Source organism: Hydractinia symbiolongicarpus, chromosome 9 (assembly GCF_029227915.1).
Source record: "Hydractinia symbiolongicarpus strain clone_291-10 chromosome 9, HSymV2.1, whole genome shotgun sequence".
NCBI classification, from domain to species: Eukaryota; Metazoa; Cnidaria; class Hydrozoa; order Anthoathecata; family Hydractiniidae; genus Hydractinia; species Hydractinia symbiolongicarpus.
Window position 1 is genome coordinate 10,893,992 of NC_079883.1, and position 18,547 is coordinate 10,912,538.

An 18,547-nucleotide genomic window follows, 5' to 3' on the forward strand; every position below is an offset into this window, starting at 1 on the left:
TGGATTAGCTTCACTTTTCATACGTATTATTAGCTGTACTTGCAGAAAAGACAAGTACATTGATCCATGTTATTGCTTACATTTAACTTAACCCAGCTTTTCACGGAAACACTCCCAGGCAAATTAACCCTACAAAGTATTTCTAAATTTTTTTTGTGTCATATATGACATAGTATCGTATAGCAATAAATGTAACTGTGACAAGACTTTACACATTGTGTAATTTGGAAGCGTGCACAAAGTAATGTTTTAAAAGATTTGTGGCTATAAAAATAGCCGTTTTTGTTGAGCAATGACAACGCTTAACCTCCGAATCCGTAAAGAGTTCTTCCTTGACGTTTTAAGGCATAAACAACATCCATAGCGGTAACGGTCTTGCGTTTAGCGTGCTCTGTGTAGGTTACAGCATCACGAATAACATTCTCTAAGAAAACCTTCAGTACACCTCTGGTTTCCTCATAGATAAGGCCAGAGATACGTTTGACACCACCTCGTCGAGCAAGACGCCGAATAGCAGGTTTTGTGATTCCCTGAATGTTATCACGAAGAATTTTTCGGTGACGTTTAGCACCTCCTTTTCCCAATCCTTTACCTCCTTTTCCGCGTCCAGACATATTGATATAGTTGCGTACAGAACGAGTACAAAAACAACGTTTGAGTTAACAGAATTCAGACAGCTTTAAAAAGAGGCCATAAAATTACCTACTGCTCGTGGAAACACCCTAATTAACCAATAGAGTTGCGTCATTACAAAATGTTCCGAACATTTTGTACATTTTTTTAAGTAAAACTGTAGTTTTTTTAAAAATTCGTGGTCTTAATGTTTCAGTAAGGCAATAAATTTGGCATCGTTGGAATTCGCCAAACCTTCTGCTACTTACTAAAAAAAAAAAAAGTCAAAAGCTTTTGTGTATCAGAAGATACAGCCGTTTTCCCGTAGCCAAAAAACACAGATTTTATAAAAATGTTAAAGTAATGAGCGTAATGTCATTATGCAGCCAATCAGAAATTACTTTCTTAGCACCAATCAAATGGTTTGTTTTGAACCTTAGCTGTCAATCAATATGAGAAATAAAACTTTGGCGCGATAGTGCATTTTAGACCGTCTTGTGTATCCGTACTACATCGACTTCTTAAAATATGGCTCGTACAAAGCAAACTGCACGTAAATCTACTGGAGGAAAGGCTCCACGAAAACAACTCGCCACTAAAGCTGCGAGGAAAAGCGCACCAGCTACTGGAGGAGTGAAAAAACCACATCGTTACAGACCTGGTACAGTTGCTCTCAGAGAAATCAGAAGATACCAGAAGTCAACCGAGCTCTTGATCCGCAAGTTGCCTTTCCAGCGTCTTGTGCGAGAAATTGCTCAGGACTTCAAAACAGATCTGCGATTCCAGAGCACAGCCGTTATGGCTCTGCAAGAGGCTTCTGAAGCGTACCTTGTTGGCTTGTTCGAGGATACTAACTTGTGTGCCATTCACGCAAAACGAGTTACAATCATGCCTAAAGACATCCAGTTGGCAAGAAGAATTCGTGGGGAACGTGCCTAAGCATCTTACCAAACAAAAAACGGCTATTTTTATAGCCACACATCCATAAAAAATATTACGGCTAGCTTTTTATATCAAACTTTGTCCTGCTTTCTGTTTAAATTTTATGCTACATAAAAATTTTATGCTACATAAAGTTTGACAATGTTAAAAATATGAAGGGCAAGAAAAGTAAAAGCAAGAAAATAAGAAATTTAAAAACGAAAATACTTAAACTTAGGGAATCTAATCTTAAATTTACTCTTTTTTAACTGTTTAAGTGACTTAAACAAGTTTAACTTTGTACCAAGATAATGTTTTTTTGTAAATGTGTGGCTATAAAAATAGCCGTTTGTTAATGTAATAGCCAGATACACACAAATTATTTTTTTGCGGTCTTCTTTGCTGCCTTTTTGGGAGTCTTTTTGACCTTCTTTGCTGCAGGTTTTTTAGCAACAGGCTTCTTTGTGGGTTTCTTAGCTGCTGGTTTCTTAGCCGAGGCTTTCTTTGTGGCAGGCTTCTTTGCTGCTTTCTTTGGCGTGCTCTTCTTTGCTGGCTTCTTTTTTGGTGTACTTTTCTTTGCAGTAGGCTTCTTTGCCGTTGGCTTTTTTGCTGCGGCCTTTTTCTTAGGTTTTTCTTTTTTTACCTGACCTAGCTTGAATGATCCAGAAGCACCAGTGCCTTTAGTTTGAATCAAATCGCCTGATGTTACTCCTCGTTTAAGAGCCATTTTCAGATGATGATCTGAGTTTTCAGCAACTTTGTAATTTGCATGAATATATTTTGTAATAGCTTGGCGAGATGAACCACCGCGTTCCTTTAGGGTAGCGATAGCAGCCTTGATCATGTCCACATATTTAGGGTGATCAGCTGTCTTCTTTGCAGCAGGTTTCTTCTTGGGTGCGATTTTCTTTGGAGAAGCTGCTTCACTCATTTTTAATGTTTTCTTACAACAATCCAACGATAAACGATGCTTGTTATCACAGTAGAAGTATACTAAACATTACCGTGTAAATGAGATATAATTTAAGACGGTGCGAAGTATGCGGACGTAAAAGTACCACTCCCGGGAATTGATTTGGCGCGAAAACAGAAATGTGTGTTTCTGTACATCGTATAATGTCCGTTTTGGGTGCCGCGACTATGCGAAAGCATGTTAATTTTTATTTGTAGTACGACGCAATAGTCTGCAAGAGAAGCTGCTGGAGTTTGAGTTCTTCAGCATTACATCTAGTCTGTTAATTTGGGCTTCTTCCGCGCTCGTGTTAGGATTTTCATAAAGCGTTCTTTGGTTTGCGTTGCGTATGTCGGCCTACATCATCGACACGGCCTGTTTCCGGCTATTAGGAGCAATTCATATATTGGGCACTGCGTTTCGACCTTTTTATTAGACCACAGTAAAAAAATTCACTCACAGAAGTCCCTTTCTTTCATGGCTACAAACACGAAGAATTCTGTCGTAAGTAAAACGAATGCGCAAGCCAAAATGACGATGGGGCGAAGTCATAAGCATGGCCCTGTGGCCCAATGGATAAGGCATCTGACTACGAATCAGGGGATTCCAGGTTCGACTCCTGGCAGGGTCGCACTGTCGCATTTCGGCTGCATGGTCTACTGTGTAACGCGCGCGCACGTTCTGGCGTAATGCGTTGATAAACGGAATGTACGCAGACATATTGGAAAGTAATATCACGCACTTAGTATCGTCGCCTTTGTTAGCATTCATGTAAGTTACCATCCACTCGCTACAGTCGCTCTCCATCCTACGGCTAAATCAACAGCCGTGATTTTTACTATGTCGCCGTCCATCCGTACGCGGTGACAGTTGTAAGCTTTACAGTAACGTGACATGCTCCACAAGCAGTTACGGTGTGTGGACGATGCCTATCATGGCAACGCTTGTTCTTTATCGCTTCTCGGCCTAATGGCTAAGATCAAGTGTAGTATCTGTTCTTATCAGTTTAATATCTGGTAGGCCATTCTCTGAATGGTCAGTATATTAATCTGATTTTTGGCCTTGGGTCATGGAGGTGGATTCATTCACGCCGTGACCACGGGTTGCCTTGGTGTTGCACTATTACCGATGGCGGCCCACATAAGCAATAAAAGAATAATAGCAGTCCTCTTTCCGACGGCACTCTGCATAGTCTACGGCGGGAACAAAACGCGTACACTGGGGGAGAATACAGCCTATGCCCCGCGACACGGCAGTTTATAACACACTCAAGCCACAAGCATTAACAAACTTTGAAGGGTACCCTCATGCTACGGTGCAGTTCCAACTCATACTTACCTGACGGGGAAGTAAAGACTGATCAATGAGGGTTTTCTTCCAGAGTGAGGCTCTTGCATTGCACTACGCTTGGGCTGACCTCTGCGATTACTGCAAACGTCAGTAACTCGACCGTACAATTTCTGGTAGTGGGGGCCTGCGTCCGCGCTCGCCCCCTCCTTAAGTCAAAATGAATGAGCTTAGAAAAGTTGCGCGGCCAAATGTCGGTGGTGACTTAAACGCTAAGGTAAAACCTCGCTTGGCTGTTACGAAACGTGATTGCGATATAAGTCCTCGGAAGGCGGCGGAATTTTATTTTATTTGCCATTCCGTCAGGGTTATTGGATGATCGGCAATAGATCGAGTTTGTATGCATTTGAAAGCTCTTTTTTCTCGTACTATCACCTGAAAATGTCGTAGGAAAATGTCATAGGAAACACTTTCAACAACCGCCACGTTCCTTAATTGTTATAACAAGAAATATATCACAGCAAATGAAAATGAAAAGCCTACGACACCGGGAGTTCCCAGGCGGTCCCCCATCCAAGTACTATCCCGGCCCGACGATGCTTAACTTCCGTGATCAGACAACAACGGGTGTGTTCATCGTGGTATGGCCGTAGACATTAGTAGGTGCAAATACGTGCAATTTATTTTGACGTTGTGATCAAATTTTTTTATTTAATTTCTTTGAGTTACTTAGGACAAGGCGTATGCATGGATTATCTATTAGACTTTAAGGTTATAGTTTTGTGAAAAAAACAATGTTTTTTTAAAGATGTGTGGCTATAAAAATAGCCGTTGTTTTCTGAGTGTAGCGGTTTACTTCTTCTGTCCTTTGTCGTTCTTCTTTGGGAGTAAGACAGCTTGAATGTTTGGCAAAACACCACCAGCTGCAATGGTTACACCGCTCAAAAGTTTGTTTAATTCTTCATCATTACGAACAGCCAATTGTAAATGTCTTGGAATAATCCTAGCTTTTTTGTTGTCTCTTGCTGCGTTACCAGCCAACTCCAATATCTCAGCAGATAAATATTCCAAGACGGCTGCTAAGTAAACTGGTGCTCCAGATCCAATTCGGTTAGCATAGTGCCCTCTACGAAGGAATCTATGCACTCTACCGACTGGAAATTGAAGTCCAGCTCTTGAGGATCTTGTCTTGGCTTTAGCCTTAGCTTTTCCACCTTTTCCACGTCCAGACATAACTGCGATTTGATTTGTAAGTTAATACAAAAACGTACGAATATTTAACGTAAGTGTTAACGAAATAAACTTTACTCGTTTTTTCATCATAAAAATAGGATCGAAATCATGTTTTTTTAACCAATCATAATTAAGTATTAAACAAAAGATTTTTTTTTTAACCAATTAAATTGCGTATCGGCGTTTTCGGATCGAATTCGATCCGATTTTTTTACTTATAAACAAAAAGTTTTGACTTGCAGTTTAATGCTTATTTACAAGTTAAGTAGCAAAAATTTTTAACCATGTCTGACGCAGCAGCTAAAGGAGGAAAACAGGCACCTAAAGTAGCCAAGAAAGGTGAAAAAAGAGCCGGCAAAAAAGGAGGAAAGATTGGTGGAACTGGTGAAAAGAAACGCAAGAGAAAGAGAAAGGAAAGTTATGCTATTTACATCTACAATGTTTTGAAACAAGTTCACCCAGATGTCGGAGTTTCAAGCAAAGCTATGAGCATCATGAACTCATTTGTCAACGACATCTTTGAGCGCATTGCTTCCGAAGCTTCGCGTTTGGCTCTTCAAAACAAAAAGTCGACCATCTCTTCTCGTGAAATTCAAACCGCAGTACGTCTTCTCTTGCCTGGAGAACTTGCAAAACACGCAGTCAGTGAAGGAACAAAAGCCGTCACAAAATACACAAGCAGCAAGTAAACCAACGTCTACCAAACACAAACGGTCTTTTTTAAGACCACACATCTTTAAAAAAACATTTACTTGGCGTCACTACAAGTTAACCGAAGTTAATAAAACTTCTAAATAATGTGCTTAAGAACACTAGCCTACATTTAAAATACTTCCCCATGTGTGTGTGGATTAGCTTCACTTTTCATACGTATTATTAGCTGTACTTGCAGAAAAGACAAGTACATTGATCCATGTTATTGCTTACATTTAACTTAACCCAGCTTTTCACGGAAACACTCCCAGGCAAATTAACCCTACAAAGTATTTCTAAATTTTTTTTGTGTCATATATGACATAGTATCGTATAGCAATAAATGTAACTGTGACAAGACTTTACACATTGTGTAATTTGGAAGCGTGCACAAAGTAATGTTTTAAAAGATTTGTGGCTATAAAAATAGCCGTTTTTGTTGAGCAATGACAACGCTTAACCTCCGAATCCGTAAAGAGTTCTTCCTTGACGTTTTAAGGCATAAACAACATCCATAGCGGTAACGGTCTTGCGTTTAGCGTGCTCTGTGTAGGTTACAGCATCACGAATAACATTCTCTAAGAAAACCTTCAGTACACCTCTGGTTTCCTCATAGATAAGGCCAGAGATACGTTTGACACCACCTCGTCGAGCAAGACGCCGAATAGCAGGTTTTGTGATTCCCTGAATGTTATCACGAAGAATTTTTCGGTGACGTTTAGCACCTCCTTTTCCCAATCCTTTACCTCCTTTTCCGCGTCCAGACATATTGATATAGTTGCGTACAGAACGAGTACAAAAACAACGTTTGAGTTAACAGAATTCAGACAGCTTTAAAAAGAGGCCATAAAATTACCTACTGCTCGTGGAAACACCCTAATTAACCAATAGAGTTGCGTCATTACAAAATGTTCCGAACATTTTGTACATTTTTTTAAGTAAAACTGTAGTTTTTTTAAAAATTCGTGGTCTTAATGTTTCAGTAAGGCAATAAATTTGGCATCGTTGGAATTCGCCAAACCTTCTGCTACTTACTAAAAAAAAAAAAGTCAAAAGCTTTTGTGTATCAGAAGATACAGCCGTTTTCCCGTAGCCAAAAAACACAGATTTTATAAAAATGTTAAAGTAATGAGCGTAATGTCATTATGCAGCCAATCAGAAATTACTTTCTTAGCACCAATCAAATGGTTTGTTTTGAACCTTAGCTGTCAATCAATATGAGAAATAAAACTTTGGCGCGATAGTGCATTTTAGACCGTCTTGTGTATCCGTACTACATCGACTTCTTAAAATATGGCTCGTACAAAGCAAACTGCACGTAAATCTACTGGAGGAAAGGCTCCACGAAAACAACTCGCCACTAAAGCTGCGAGGAAAAGCGCACCAGCTACTGGAGGAGTGAAAAAACCACATCGTTACAGACCTGGTACAGTTGCTCTCAGAGAAATCAGAAGATACCAGAAGTCAACCGAGCTCTTGATCCGCAAGTTGCCTTTCCAGCGTCTTGTGCGAGAAATTGCTCAGGACTTCAAAACAGATCTGCGATTCCAGAGCACAGCCGTTATGGCTCTGCAAGAGGCTTCTGAAGCGTACCTTTTTGGCTTGTTCGAGGATACTAACTTGTGTGCCATTCACGCAAAACGAGTTACAATCATGCCTAAAGACATCCAGTTGGCAAGAAGAATTCGTGGGGAACGTGCCTAAGCATCTTACCAAACAAAAAACGGCTATTTTTATAGCCACACATCCATAAAAAATATTACGGCTAGCTTTTTATATCAAACTTTGTCCTGCTTTCTGTTTAAATTTTATGCTACATAAAAATTTTATGCTACATAAAGTTTGACAATGTTAAAAATATGAAGGGCAAGAAAAGTAAAAGCAAGAAAATAAGAAATTTAAAAACGAAAATACTTAAACTTAGGGAATCTAATCTTAAATTTACTCTTTTTTAACTGTTTAAGTGACTTAAACAAGTTTAACTTTGTACCAAGATAATGTTTTTTTGTAAATGTGTGGCTATAAAAATAGCCGTTTGTTAATGTAATAGCCAGATACACACAAATTATTTTTTTGCGGTCTTCTTTGCTGCCTTTTTGGGAGTCTTTTTGACCTTCTTTGCTGCAGGTTTTTTAGCAACAGGCTTCTTTGTGGGTTTCTTAGCTGCTGGTTTCTTAGCCGAGGCTTTCTTTGTGGCAGGCTTCTTTGCTGCTTTCTTTGGCGTGCTCTTCTTTGCTGGCTTCTTTTTTGGTGTACTTTTCTTTGCAGTAGGCTTCTTTGCCGTTGGCTTTTTTGCTGCGGCCTTTTTCTTAGGTTTTTCTTTTTTTACCTGACCTAGCTTGAATGATCCAGAAGCACCAGTGCCTTTAGTTTGAATCAAATCGCCTGATGTTACTCCTCGTTTAAGAGCCATTTTCAGATGATGATCTGAGTTTTCAGCAACTTTGTAATTTGCATGAATATATTTTGTAATAGCTTGGCGAGATGAACCACCGCGTTCCTTTAGGGTAGCGATAGCAGCCTTGATCATGTCCACATATTTAGGGTGATCAGCTGTCTTCTTTGCAGCAGGTTTCTTCTTGGGTGCGATTTTCTTTGGAGAAGCTGCTTCACTCATTTTTAATGTTTTCTTACAACAATCCAACGATAAACGATGCTTGTTATCACAGTAGAAGTATACTAAACATTACCGTGTAAATGAGATATAATTTAAGACGGTGCGAAGTATGCGGACGTAAAAGTACCACTCCCGGGAATTGATTTGGCGCGAAAACAGAAATGTGTGTTTCTGTACATCGTATAATGTCCGTTTTGGGTGCCGCGACTATGCGAAAGCATGTTAATTTTTATTTGTAGTACGACGCAATAGTCTGCAAGAGAAGCTGCTGGAGTTTGAGGTCTTCAGCATTACATCTAGTCTGTTAATTTGGGCTTCTTCCGCGCTCGTGTTAGGATTTTCATAAAGCGTTCTTTGGTTTGCGTTGCGTATGTCGGCCTACATCATCGACACGGCCTGTTTCCGGCTATTAGGAGCAATTCATATATTGGGCACTGCGTTTCGACTTTTTTATTAGACCACAGTAAAAAAATTCACTCACAGAAGTCCCTTTCTTTCATGGCTACAAACACGAAGAATTCTGTCGTAAGTAAAACGAATGCGCAAGCCAAAATGACGATGGGGCGAAGTCATAAGCATGGCCCTGTGGCCCAATGGATAAGGCATCTGACTACGAATCAGGGGATTCCAGGTTCGACTCCTGGCAGGGTCGCACTGTCGCATTTCGGCTGCATGGTCTACTGTGTAACGCGCGCGCACGTTCTGGCGTAATGCGTTGATAAACGGAATGTACGCAGACATATTGGAAAGTAATATCACGCACTTAGTATCGTCGCCTTTGTTAGCATTCATGTAAGTTACCATCCACTCGCTACAGTCGCTCTCCATCCTACGGCTAAATCAACAGCCGTGATTTTTACTATGTCGCCGTCCATCCGTACGCGGTGACAGTTGTAAGCTTTACAGTAACGTGACATGCTCCACAAGCAGTTACGGTGTGTGGACGATGCCTATCATGGCAACGCTTGTTCTTTATCGCTTCTCGGCCTAATGGCTAAGATCAAGTGTAGTATCTGTTCTTATCAGTTTAATATCTGGTAGGCCATTCTCTGAATGGTCAGTATATTAATCTGATTTTTGGCCTTGGGTCATGGAGGTGGATTCATTCACGCCGTGACCACGGGTTGCCTTGGTGTTGCACTATTACCGATGGCGGCCCACATAAGCAATAAAAGAATAATAGCAGTCCTCTTTCCGACGGCACTCTGCATAGTCTACGGCGGGAACAAAACGCGTACACTGGGGGAGAATACAGCCTATGCCCCGCGACACGGCAGTTTATAACACACTCAAGCCACAAGCATTAACAAACTTTGAAGGGTACCCTCATGCTACGGTGCAGTTCCAACTCCTACTTACCTGACGGGGAAGTAAAGACTGATCAATGAGGGTTTTCTTCCAGAGTGAGGCTCTTGCATTGCACTACGCTTGGGCTGACCTCTGCGATTACTGCAAACGTCAGTAACTCGACCGTACAATTTCTGGTAGTGGGGGCCTGCGTCCGCGCTCGCCCCCTCCTTAAGTCAAAATGAATGAGCTTAGAAAAGTTGCGCGGCCAAATGTCGGTGGTGACTTAAACGCTAAGGTAAAACCTCGCTTGGCTGTTACGAAACGTGATTGCGATATAAGTCCTCGGAAGGCGGCGGAATTTTATTTTATTTGCCATTCCGTCAGGGTTATTGGATGATCGGCAATAGATCGAGTTTGTATGCATTTGAAAGCTCTTTTTTCTCGTACTATCACCTGAAAATGTCGTAGGAAAATGTCATAGGAAACACTTTCAACAACCGCCACGTTCCTTAATTGTTATAACAAGAAATATATCACAGCAAATGAAAATGAAAAGCCTACGACACCGGGAGTTCCCAGGCGGTCCCCCATCCAAGTACTATCCCGGCCCGACGATGCTTAACTTCCGTGATCAGACGAGAACGGGTGTGTTCATCGTGGTATGGCCGTAGACATTAGTAGGTGCAAATACGTGCAATTTATTTTGACGTTGTGATCAAATTTTTTTATTTAATTTCTTTGAGTTACTTAGGACAAGGCGTATGCATGGATTATCTATTAGACTTTAAGGTTATAGTTTTGTGAAAAAAACAATGTTTTTTTAAAGATGTGTGGCTATAAAAATAGCCGTTGTTTTCTGAGTGTAGCGGTTTACTTCTTCTGTCCTTTGTCGTTCTTCTTTGGGAGTAAGACAGCTTGAATGTTTGGCAAAACACCACCAGCTGCAATGGTTACACCGCTCAAAAGTTTGTTTAATTCTTCATCATTACGAACAGCCAATTGTAAATGTCTTGGAATAATCCTAGCTTTTTTGTTGTCTCTTGCTGCGTTACCAGCCAACTCCAATATCTCAGCAGATAAATATTCCAAGACGTCTGCTAAGTAAACTGGTGCTCCAGATCCAATTCGGTTAGCATAGTGCCCTCTACGAAGGAATCTATGCACTCTACCGACTGGAAATTGAAGTCCAGCTCTTGAGGATCTTTTCTTGGTTTTAGCCTTAGCTTTTCCACCTTTTCCACGTCCAGACATAACTGCGATTTGATTTGTAAGTTAATACAAAAACGTACGAATATTTAACGTAAGTGTTAACGAAATAAACTTTACTCGTTTTTTCATCATAAAAATAGGATCGAAATCATGTTTTTTTAACCAATAATAATTAAGTATTAAACAAAAGATTTTTTTTTTAACCAATTAAATTGCGTATCGGCGTTTTCGGATCGAATTCGATCCGATTTTTTTACTTATAAACAAAAAGTTTTGACTTGCAGTTTAATGCTTATTTACAAGTTAAGTAGCAAAAATTTTTAACCATGTCTGACGCAGCAGCTAAAGGAGGAAAACAGGCACCTAAAGTAGCCAAGAAAGGTGAAAAAAGAGCCGGCAAAAAAGGAGGAAAGATTGGTGGAACTGGTGAAAAGAAACGCAAGAGAAAGAGAAAGGAAAGTTATGCTATTTACATCTACAATGTTTTGAAACAAGTTCACCCAGATGTCGGAGTTTCAAGCAAAGCTATGAGCATCATGAACTCATTTGTCAACGACATCTTTGAGCGCATTGCTTCCGAAGCTTCGCGTTTGGCTCTTCAAAACAAAAAGTCGACCATCTCTTCTCGTGAAATTCAAACCGCAGTACGTCTTCTCTTGCCTGGAGAACTTGCAAAACACGCAGTCAGTGAAGGAACAAAAGCCGTCACAAAATACACAAGCAGCAAGTAAACCAACGTCTACCAAACACAAACGGTCTTTTTTAAGACCACACATCTTTAAAAAAACATTTACTTGGCGTCACTACAAGTTAACCGAAGTTAATAAAACTTCTAAATAATGTGCTTAAGAACACTAGCCTACATTTAAAATACTTCCCCATGTGTGTGTGGATTAGCTTCACTTTTCATACGTATTATTAGCTGTACTTGCAGAAAAGACAAGTACATTGATCCATGTTATTGCTTACATTTAACTTAACCCAGCTTTTCACGGAAACACTCCCAGGCAAATTAACCCTACAAAGTATTTCTAAATTTTTTTTGTGTCATATATGACATAGTATCGTATAGCAATAAATGTAACTGTGACAAGACTTTACACATTGTGTAATTTGGAAGCGTGCACAAAGTAATGTTTTAAAAGATTTGTGGCTATAAAAATAGCCGTTTTTGTTGAGCAATGACAACGCTTAACCTCCGAATCCGTAAAGAGTTCTTCCTTGACGTTTTAAGGCATAAACAACATCCATAGCGGTAACGGTCTTGCGTTTAGCGTGCTCTGTGTAGGTTACAGCATCACGAATAACATTCTCTAAGAAAACCTTCAGTACACCTCTGGTTTCCTCATAGATAAGGCCAGAGATACGTTTGACACCACCTCGTCGAGCAAGACGCCGAATAGCAGGTTTTGTGATTCCCTGAATGTTATCACGAAGAATTTTTCGGTGACGTTTAGCACCTCCTTTTCCCAATCCTTTACCTCCTTTTCCGCGTCCAGACATATTGATATAGTTGCGTACAGAACGAGTACAAAAACAACGTTTGAGTTAACAGAATTCAGACAGCTTTAAAAAGAGGCCATAAAATTACCTACTGCTCGTGGAAACACCCTAATTAACCAATAGAGTTGCGTCATTACAAAATGTTCCGAACATTTTGTACATTTTTTTAAGTAAAACTGTAGTTTTTTTAAAAATTCGTGGTCTTAATGTTTCAGTAAGGCAATAAATTTGGCATCGTTGGAATTCGCCAAACCTTCTGCTACTTACTAAAAAAAAAAAAAGTCAAAAGCTTTTGTGTATCAGAAGATACAGCCGTTTTCCCGTAGCCAAAAAACACAGATTTTATAAAAATGTTAAAGTAATGAGCGTAATGTCATTATGCAGCCAATCAGAAATTACTTTCTTAGCACCAATCAAATGGTTTGTTTTGAACCTTAGCTGTCAATCAATATGAGAAATAAAACTTTGGCGCGATAGTGCATTTTAGACCGTCTTGTGTATCCGTACTACATCGACTTCTTAAAATATGGCTCGTACAAAGCAAACTGCACGTAAATCTACTGGAGGAAAGGCTCCACGAAAACAACTCGCCACTAAAGCTGCGAGGAAAAGCGCACCAGCTACTGGAGGAGTGAAAAAACCACATCGTTACAGACCTGGTACAGTTGCTCTCAGAGAAATCAGAAGATACCAGAAGTCAACCGAGCTCTTGATCCGCAAGTTGCCTTTCCAGCGTCTTGTGCGAGAAATTGCTCAGGACTTCAAAACAGATCTGCGATTCCAGAGCACAGCCGTTATGGCTCTGCAAGAGGCTTCTGAAGCGTACCTTGTTGGCTTGTTCGAGGATACTAACTTGTGTGCCATTCACGCAAAACGAGTTACAATCATGCCTAAAGACATCCAGTTGGCAAGAAGAATTCGTGGGGAACGTGCCTAAGCATCTTACCAAACAAAAAACGGCTATTTTTATAGCCACACATCCATAAAAAATATTACGGCTAGCTTTTTATATCAAACTTTGTCCTGCTTTCTGTTTAAATTTTATGCTACATAAAAATTTTATGCTACATAAAGTTTGACAATGTTAAAAATATGAAGGGCAAGAAAAGTAAAAGCAAGAAAATAAGAAATTTAAAAACGAAAATACTTAAACTTAGGGAATCTAATCTTAAATTTACTCTTTTTTAACTGTTTAAGTGACTTAAACAAGTTTAACTTTGTACCAAGATAATGTTTTTTTGTAAATGTGTGGCTATAAAAATAGCCGTTTGTTAATGTAATAGCCAGATACACACAAATTATTTTTTTGCGGTCTTCTTTGCTGCCTTTTTGGGAGTCTTTTTGACCTTCTTTGCTGCAGGTTTTTTAGCAACAGGCTTCTTTGTGGGTTTCTTAGCTGCTGGTTTCTTAGCCGAGGCTTTCTTTGTGGCAGGCTTCTTTGCTGCTTTCTTTGGCGTGCTCTTCTTTGCTGGCTTCTTTTTTGGTGTACTTTTCTTTGCAGTAGGCTTCTTTGCCGTTGGCTTTTTTGCTGCGGCCTTTTTCTTAGGTTTTTCTTTTTTTACCTGACCTAGCTTGAATGATCCAGAAGCACCAGTGCCTTTAGTTTGAATCAAATCGCCTGATGTTACTCCTCGTTTAAGAGCCATTTTCAGATGATGATCTGAGTTTTCAGCAACTTTGTAATTTGCATGAATATATTTTGTAATAGCTTGGCGAGATGAACCACCGCGTTCCTTTAGGGTAGCGATAGCAGCCTTGATCATGTCCACATATTTAGGGTGATCAGCTGTCTTCTTTGCAGCAGGTTTCTTCTTGGGTGCGATTTTCTTTGGAGAAGCTGCTTCACTCATTTTTAATGTTTTCTTACAACAATCCAACGATAAACGATGCTTGTTATCACAGTAGAAGTATACTAAACATTACCGTGTAAATGAGATATAATTTAAGACGGTGCGAAGTATGCGGACGTAAAAGTACCACTCCCGGGAATTGATTTGGCGCGAAAACAGAAATGTGTGTTTCTGTACATCGTATAATGTCCGTTTTGGGTGCCGCGACTATGCGAAAGCATGTTAATTTTTATTTGTAGTACGACGCAATAGTCTGCAAGAGAAGCTGCTGGAGTTTGAGGTCTTCAGCATTACATCTAGTCTGTTAATTTGGGCTTCTTCCGCGCTCGTGTTAGGATTTTCATAAAGCGTTCTTTGGTTTGCGTTGCGTATGTCGGCCTACATCATCGACACGGCCTGTTTCCGGCTATTAGGAGCAATTCATATATTGGGCACTGCGTTTCGACTTTTTTATTAGACCACAGTAAAAAAATTCACTCACAGAAGTCCCTTTCTTTCATGGCTACAAACACGAAGAATTCTGTCGTAAGTAAAACGAATGCGCAAGCCAAAATGACGATGGGGCGAAGTCATAAGCATGGCCCTGTGGCCCAATGGATAAGGCATCTGACTACGAATCAGGGGATTCCAGGTTCGACTCCTGGCAGGGTCGCACTGTCGCATTTCGGCTGCATGGTCTACTGTGTAACGCGCGCGCACGTTCTGGCGTAATGCGTTGATAAACGGAATGTACGCAGACATATTGGAAAGTAATATCACGCACTTAGTATCGTCGCCTTTGTTAGCATTCATGTAAGTTACCATCCACTCGCTACAGTCGCTCTCCATCCTACGGCTAAATCAACAGCCGTGATTTTTACTATGTCGCCGTCCATCCGTACGCGGTGACAGTTGTAAGCTTTACAGTAACGTGACATGCTCCACAAGCAGTTACGGTGTGTGGACGATGCCTATCATGGCAACGCTTGTTCTTTATCGCTTCTCGGCCTAATGGCTAAGATCAAGTGTAGTATCTGTTCTTATCAGTTTAATATCTGGTAGGCCATTCTCTGAATGGTCAGTATATTAATCTGATTTTTGGCCTTGGGTCATGGAGGTGGATTCATTCACGCCGTGACCACGGGTTGCCTTGGTGTTGCACTATTACCGATGGCGGCCCACATAAGCAATAAAAGAATAATAGCAGTCCTCTTTCCGACGGCACTCTGCATAGTCTACGGCGGGAACAAAACGCGTACACTGGGGGAGAATACAGCCTATGCCCCGCGACACGGCAGTTTATAACACACTCAAGCCACAAGCATTAACAAACTTTGAAGGGTACCCTCATGCTACGGTGCAGTTCCAACTCATACTTACCTGACGGGGAAGTAAAGACTGATCAATGAGGGTTTTCTTCCAGAGTGAGGCTCTTGCATTGCACTACGCTTGGGCTGACCTCTGCGATTACTGCAAACGTCAGTAACTCGACCGTACAATTTCTGGTAGTGGGGGCCTGCGTCCGCGCTCGCCCCCTCCTTAAGTCAAAATGAATGAGCTTAGAAAAGTTGCGCGGCCAAATGTCGGTGGTGACTTAAACGCTAAGGTAAAACCTCGCTTGGCTGTTACGAAACGTGATTGCGATATAAGTCCTCGGAAGGCGGCGGAATTTTATTTTATTTGCCATTCCGTCAGGGTTATTGGATGATCGGCAATAGATCGAGTTTGTATGCATTTGAAAGCTCTTTTTTCTCGTACTATCACCTGAAAATGTCGTAGGAAAATGTCATAGGAAACACTTTCAACAACCGCCACGTTCCTTAATTGTTATAACAAGAAATATATCACAGCAAATGAAAATGAAAAGCCTACGACACCGGGAGTTCCCAGGCGGTCCCCCATCCAAGTACTATCCCGGCCCGACGATGCTTAACTTCCGTGATCAGACGAGAACGGGTGTGTTCATCGTGGTATGGCCGTAGACATTAGTAGGTGCAAATACGTGCAATTTATTTTGACGTTGTGATCAAATTTTTTTATTTAATTTCTTTGAGTTACTTAGGACAAGGCGTATGCATGGATTATCTATTAGACTTTAAGGTTATAGTTTTGTGAAAAAAACAATGTTTTTTTAAAGATGTGTGGCTATAAAAATAGCCGTTGTTTTCTGAGTGTAGCGGTTTACTTCTTCTGTCCTTTGTCGTTCTTCTTTGGGAGTAAGACAGCTTGAATGTTTGGCAAAACACCACCAGCTGCAATGGTTACACCGCTCAAAAGTTTGTTTAATTCTTCATCATTACGAACAGCCAATTGTAAATGTCTTGGAATAATCCTAGCTTTTTTGTTGTCTCTTGCTGCGTTACCAGCCAACTCCAATATCTCAGCAGATAAATATTCCAAGACGGCTGCTAAGTAAACTGGTGCTCCAGATCCAATTCGGTTAGCATAGTGCCCTCTACGAAGGAATCTATGCACTCTACCGACTGGAAATTGAAGTCCAGCTCTTGAGGATCTTTTCTTGGCTTTAGCCTTAGCTTTTCCACCTTTTCCACGTCCAGACATAACTGCGATTTGATTTGTAAGTTAATACAAAAACGTACGAATATTTAACGTAACTGTTAACGAAATAAACTTTACTCGTTTTTTCATCATAAAAATAGGATCGAAATCATGTTTTTTTAACCAATAATAATTAAGTATTAAACAAAAGATTTTTTTTTTAACCAATTAAATTGCGTATCGGCGTTTTCGGATCGAATTCGATCCGATTTTTTTACTTATAAACAAAAAGTTTTGACTTGCAGTTTAATGCTTATTTACAAGTTAAGTAGCAAAAATTTTTAACCATGTCTGACGCAGCAGCTAAAGGAGGAAAACAGGCACCTAAAGTAGCCAAGAAAGGTGAAAAAAGAGCCGGCAAAAAAGGAGGAAAGATTGGTGGAACTGGTGAAAAGAAACGCAAGAGAAAGAGAAAGGAAAGTTATGCTATTTACATCTACAATGTTTTGAAACAAGTTCACCCAGATGTCGGAGTTTCAAGCAAAGCTATGAGCATCATGAACTCATTTGTCAACGACATCTTTGAGCGCATTGCTTCCGAAGCTTCGCGTTTGGCTCTTCAAAACAAAAAGTCGACCATCTCTTCTCGTGAAATTCAAACCGCAGTACGTCTTCTCTTGCCTGGAGAACTTGCAAAACACGCAGTCAGTGAAGGAACAAAAGCCGTCACAAAATACACAAGCAGCAAGTAAACCAACGTCTACCAAACACAAACGGTCTTTTTTAAGACCACACATCTTTAAAAAAACATTTACTTGGCGTCACTACAAGTTAACCGAAGTTAATAAAACTTCTAAATAATGTGCTTAAGAACACTAGCCTACATTTAAAATACTTCCCCATGTGTGTGTGGATTAGCTTCACTTTTCATACGTATTATTAGCTGTACTTGCAGAAAAGACAAGTACATTGATCCATGTTATTGCTTACATTTAACTTAACCCAGCTTTTCACGGAAACACTCCCAGGCAAATTAACCCTACAAAGTATTTCTAAATTTTTTTTGTGTCATATATGACATAGTATCGTATAGCAATAAATGTAACTGTGACAAGACTTTACACATTGTGTAATTTGGAAGCGTGCACAAAGTAATGTTTTAAAAGATTTGTGGCTATAAAAATAGCCGTTTTTGTTGAGCAATGACAACGCTTAACCTCCGAATCCGTAAAGAGTTCTTCCTTGACGTTTTAAGGCATAAACAACATCCATAGCGGTAACGGTCTTGCGTTTAGCGTGCTCTGTGTAGGTTACAGCATCACGAATAACATTCTCTAAGAAAACCTTCAGTACACCTCTGGTTTCCTCATAGATAAGGCCAGAGATACGTTTGACACCACCTCGTCGAGCAAGACGCCGAATAGCAGGTTTTGTGATTCCCTGAATGTTATCACGAAGAATTTTTCGGTGACGTTTAGCACCTCCTTTTCCCAATCCTTTACCTCCTTTTCCGCGTCCAGACATATTGATATAGTTGCGTACAGAACGAGTACAAAAACAACGTTTGAGTTAACAGAATTCAGACAGCTTTAAAAAGAGGCCATAAAATTACCTACTGCTCGTGGAAACACCCTAATTAACCAATAGAGTTGCGTCATTACAAAATGTTCCGAACATTTTGTACATTTTTTTAAGTAAAACTGTAGTTTTTTTAAAAATTCGTGGTCTTAATGTTTCAGTAAGGCAATAAATTTGGCATCGTTGGAATTCGCCAAACCTTCTGCTACTTACTAAAAAAAAAAAAAGTCAAAAGCTTTTGTGTATCAGAAGATACAGCCGTTTTCCCGTAGCCAAAAAACACAGATTTTATAAAAATGTTAAAGTAATGAGCGTAATGTCATT

The 18,547-nt window shown here is 40.1% G+C and overlaps 12 non-coding genes across 12 annotated transcripts; 9 read left to right on the forward strand and 3 right to left on the reverse strand.

Annotated features, from left to right (window-relative positions):
* The first annotated feature begins 3,043 nt into the window (after positions 1 to 3,043).
* Trnar-acg (transfer RNA arginine (anticodon ACG)) lies at positions 3,044 to 3,116 on the forward strand. Its single transcript has one exon. It is a non-coding gene; the product is annotated as a tRNA-Arg (tRNA).
* A 322-nt stretch (positions 3,117 to 3,438) lies between these two features.
* Positions 3,439 to 3,630, forward strand: LOC130661226 (U2 spliceosomal RNA). Its single transcript, XR_008988420.1, has one exon. It is a non-coding gene; the product is annotated as a U2 spliceosomal RNA (small nuclear RNA).
* Positions 3,631 to 3,815: 185 nt separating this feature from the next.
* LOC130660180 (U1 spliceosomal RNA) lies at positions 3,816 to 3,980 on the forward strand. The gene has a single exon (XR_008987380.1). It is a non-coding gene; the product is annotated as a U1 spliceosomal RNA (small nuclear RNA).
* Positions 3,981 to 4,308: 328 nt separating this feature from the next.
* LOC130659390 (5S ribosomal RNA) lies at positions 4,309 to 4,427 on the reverse strand. Its single transcript, XR_008986602.1, has one exon. It is a non-coding gene; the product is annotated as a 5S ribosomal RNA (ribosomal RNA).
* Positions 4,428 to 8,894: 4,467 nt separating this feature from the next.
* Positions 8,895 to 8,967, forward strand: Trnar-acg (transfer RNA arginine (anticodon ACG)). Its single transcript has one exon. It is a non-coding gene; the product is annotated as a tRNA-Arg (tRNA).
* Positions 8,968 to 9,289: 322 nt separating this feature from the next.
* On the forward strand, positions 9,290 to 9,481 carry LOC130661227 (U2 spliceosomal RNA). Its single transcript, XR_008988421.1, has one exon. It is a non-coding gene; the product is annotated as a U2 spliceosomal RNA (small nuclear RNA).
* Positions 9,482 to 9,666: 185 nt separating this feature from the next.
* On the forward strand, positions 9,667 to 9,831 carry LOC130660437 (U1 spliceosomal RNA). Its single transcript, XR_008987637.1, has one exon. It is a non-coding gene; the product is annotated as a U1 spliceosomal RNA (small nuclear RNA).
* A 328-nt stretch (positions 9,832 to 10,159) lies between these two features.
* LOC130658221 (5S ribosomal RNA) lies at positions 10,160 to 10,278 on the reverse strand. The gene has a single exon (XR_008985437.1). It is a non-coding gene; the product is annotated as a 5S ribosomal RNA (ribosomal RNA).
* Positions 10,279 to 14,746: 4,468 nt separating this feature from the next.
* Trnar-acg (transfer RNA arginine (anticodon ACG)) lies at positions 14,747 to 14,819 on the forward strand. Its single transcript has one exon. It is a non-coding gene; the product is annotated as a tRNA-Arg (tRNA).
* A 322-nt stretch (positions 14,820 to 15,141) lies between these two features.
* Positions 15,142 to 15,333, forward strand: LOC130661228 (U2 spliceosomal RNA). The gene has a single exon (XR_008988422.1). It is a non-coding gene; the product is annotated as a U2 spliceosomal RNA (small nuclear RNA).
* Positions 15,334 to 15,518: 185 nt separating this feature from the next.
* LOC130660181 (U1 spliceosomal RNA) lies at positions 15,519 to 15,683 on the forward strand. Its single transcript, XR_008987381.1, has one exon. It is a non-coding gene; the product is annotated as a U1 spliceosomal RNA (small nuclear RNA).
* Positions 15,684 to 16,011: 328 nt separating this feature from the next.
* On the reverse strand, positions 16,012 to 16,130 carry LOC130658222 (5S ribosomal RNA). Its single transcript, XR_008985438.1, has one exon. It is a non-coding gene; the product is annotated as a 5S ribosomal RNA (ribosomal RNA).
* Between the last annotated feature and the right edge of the window lie 2,417 nt (positions 16,131 to 18,547).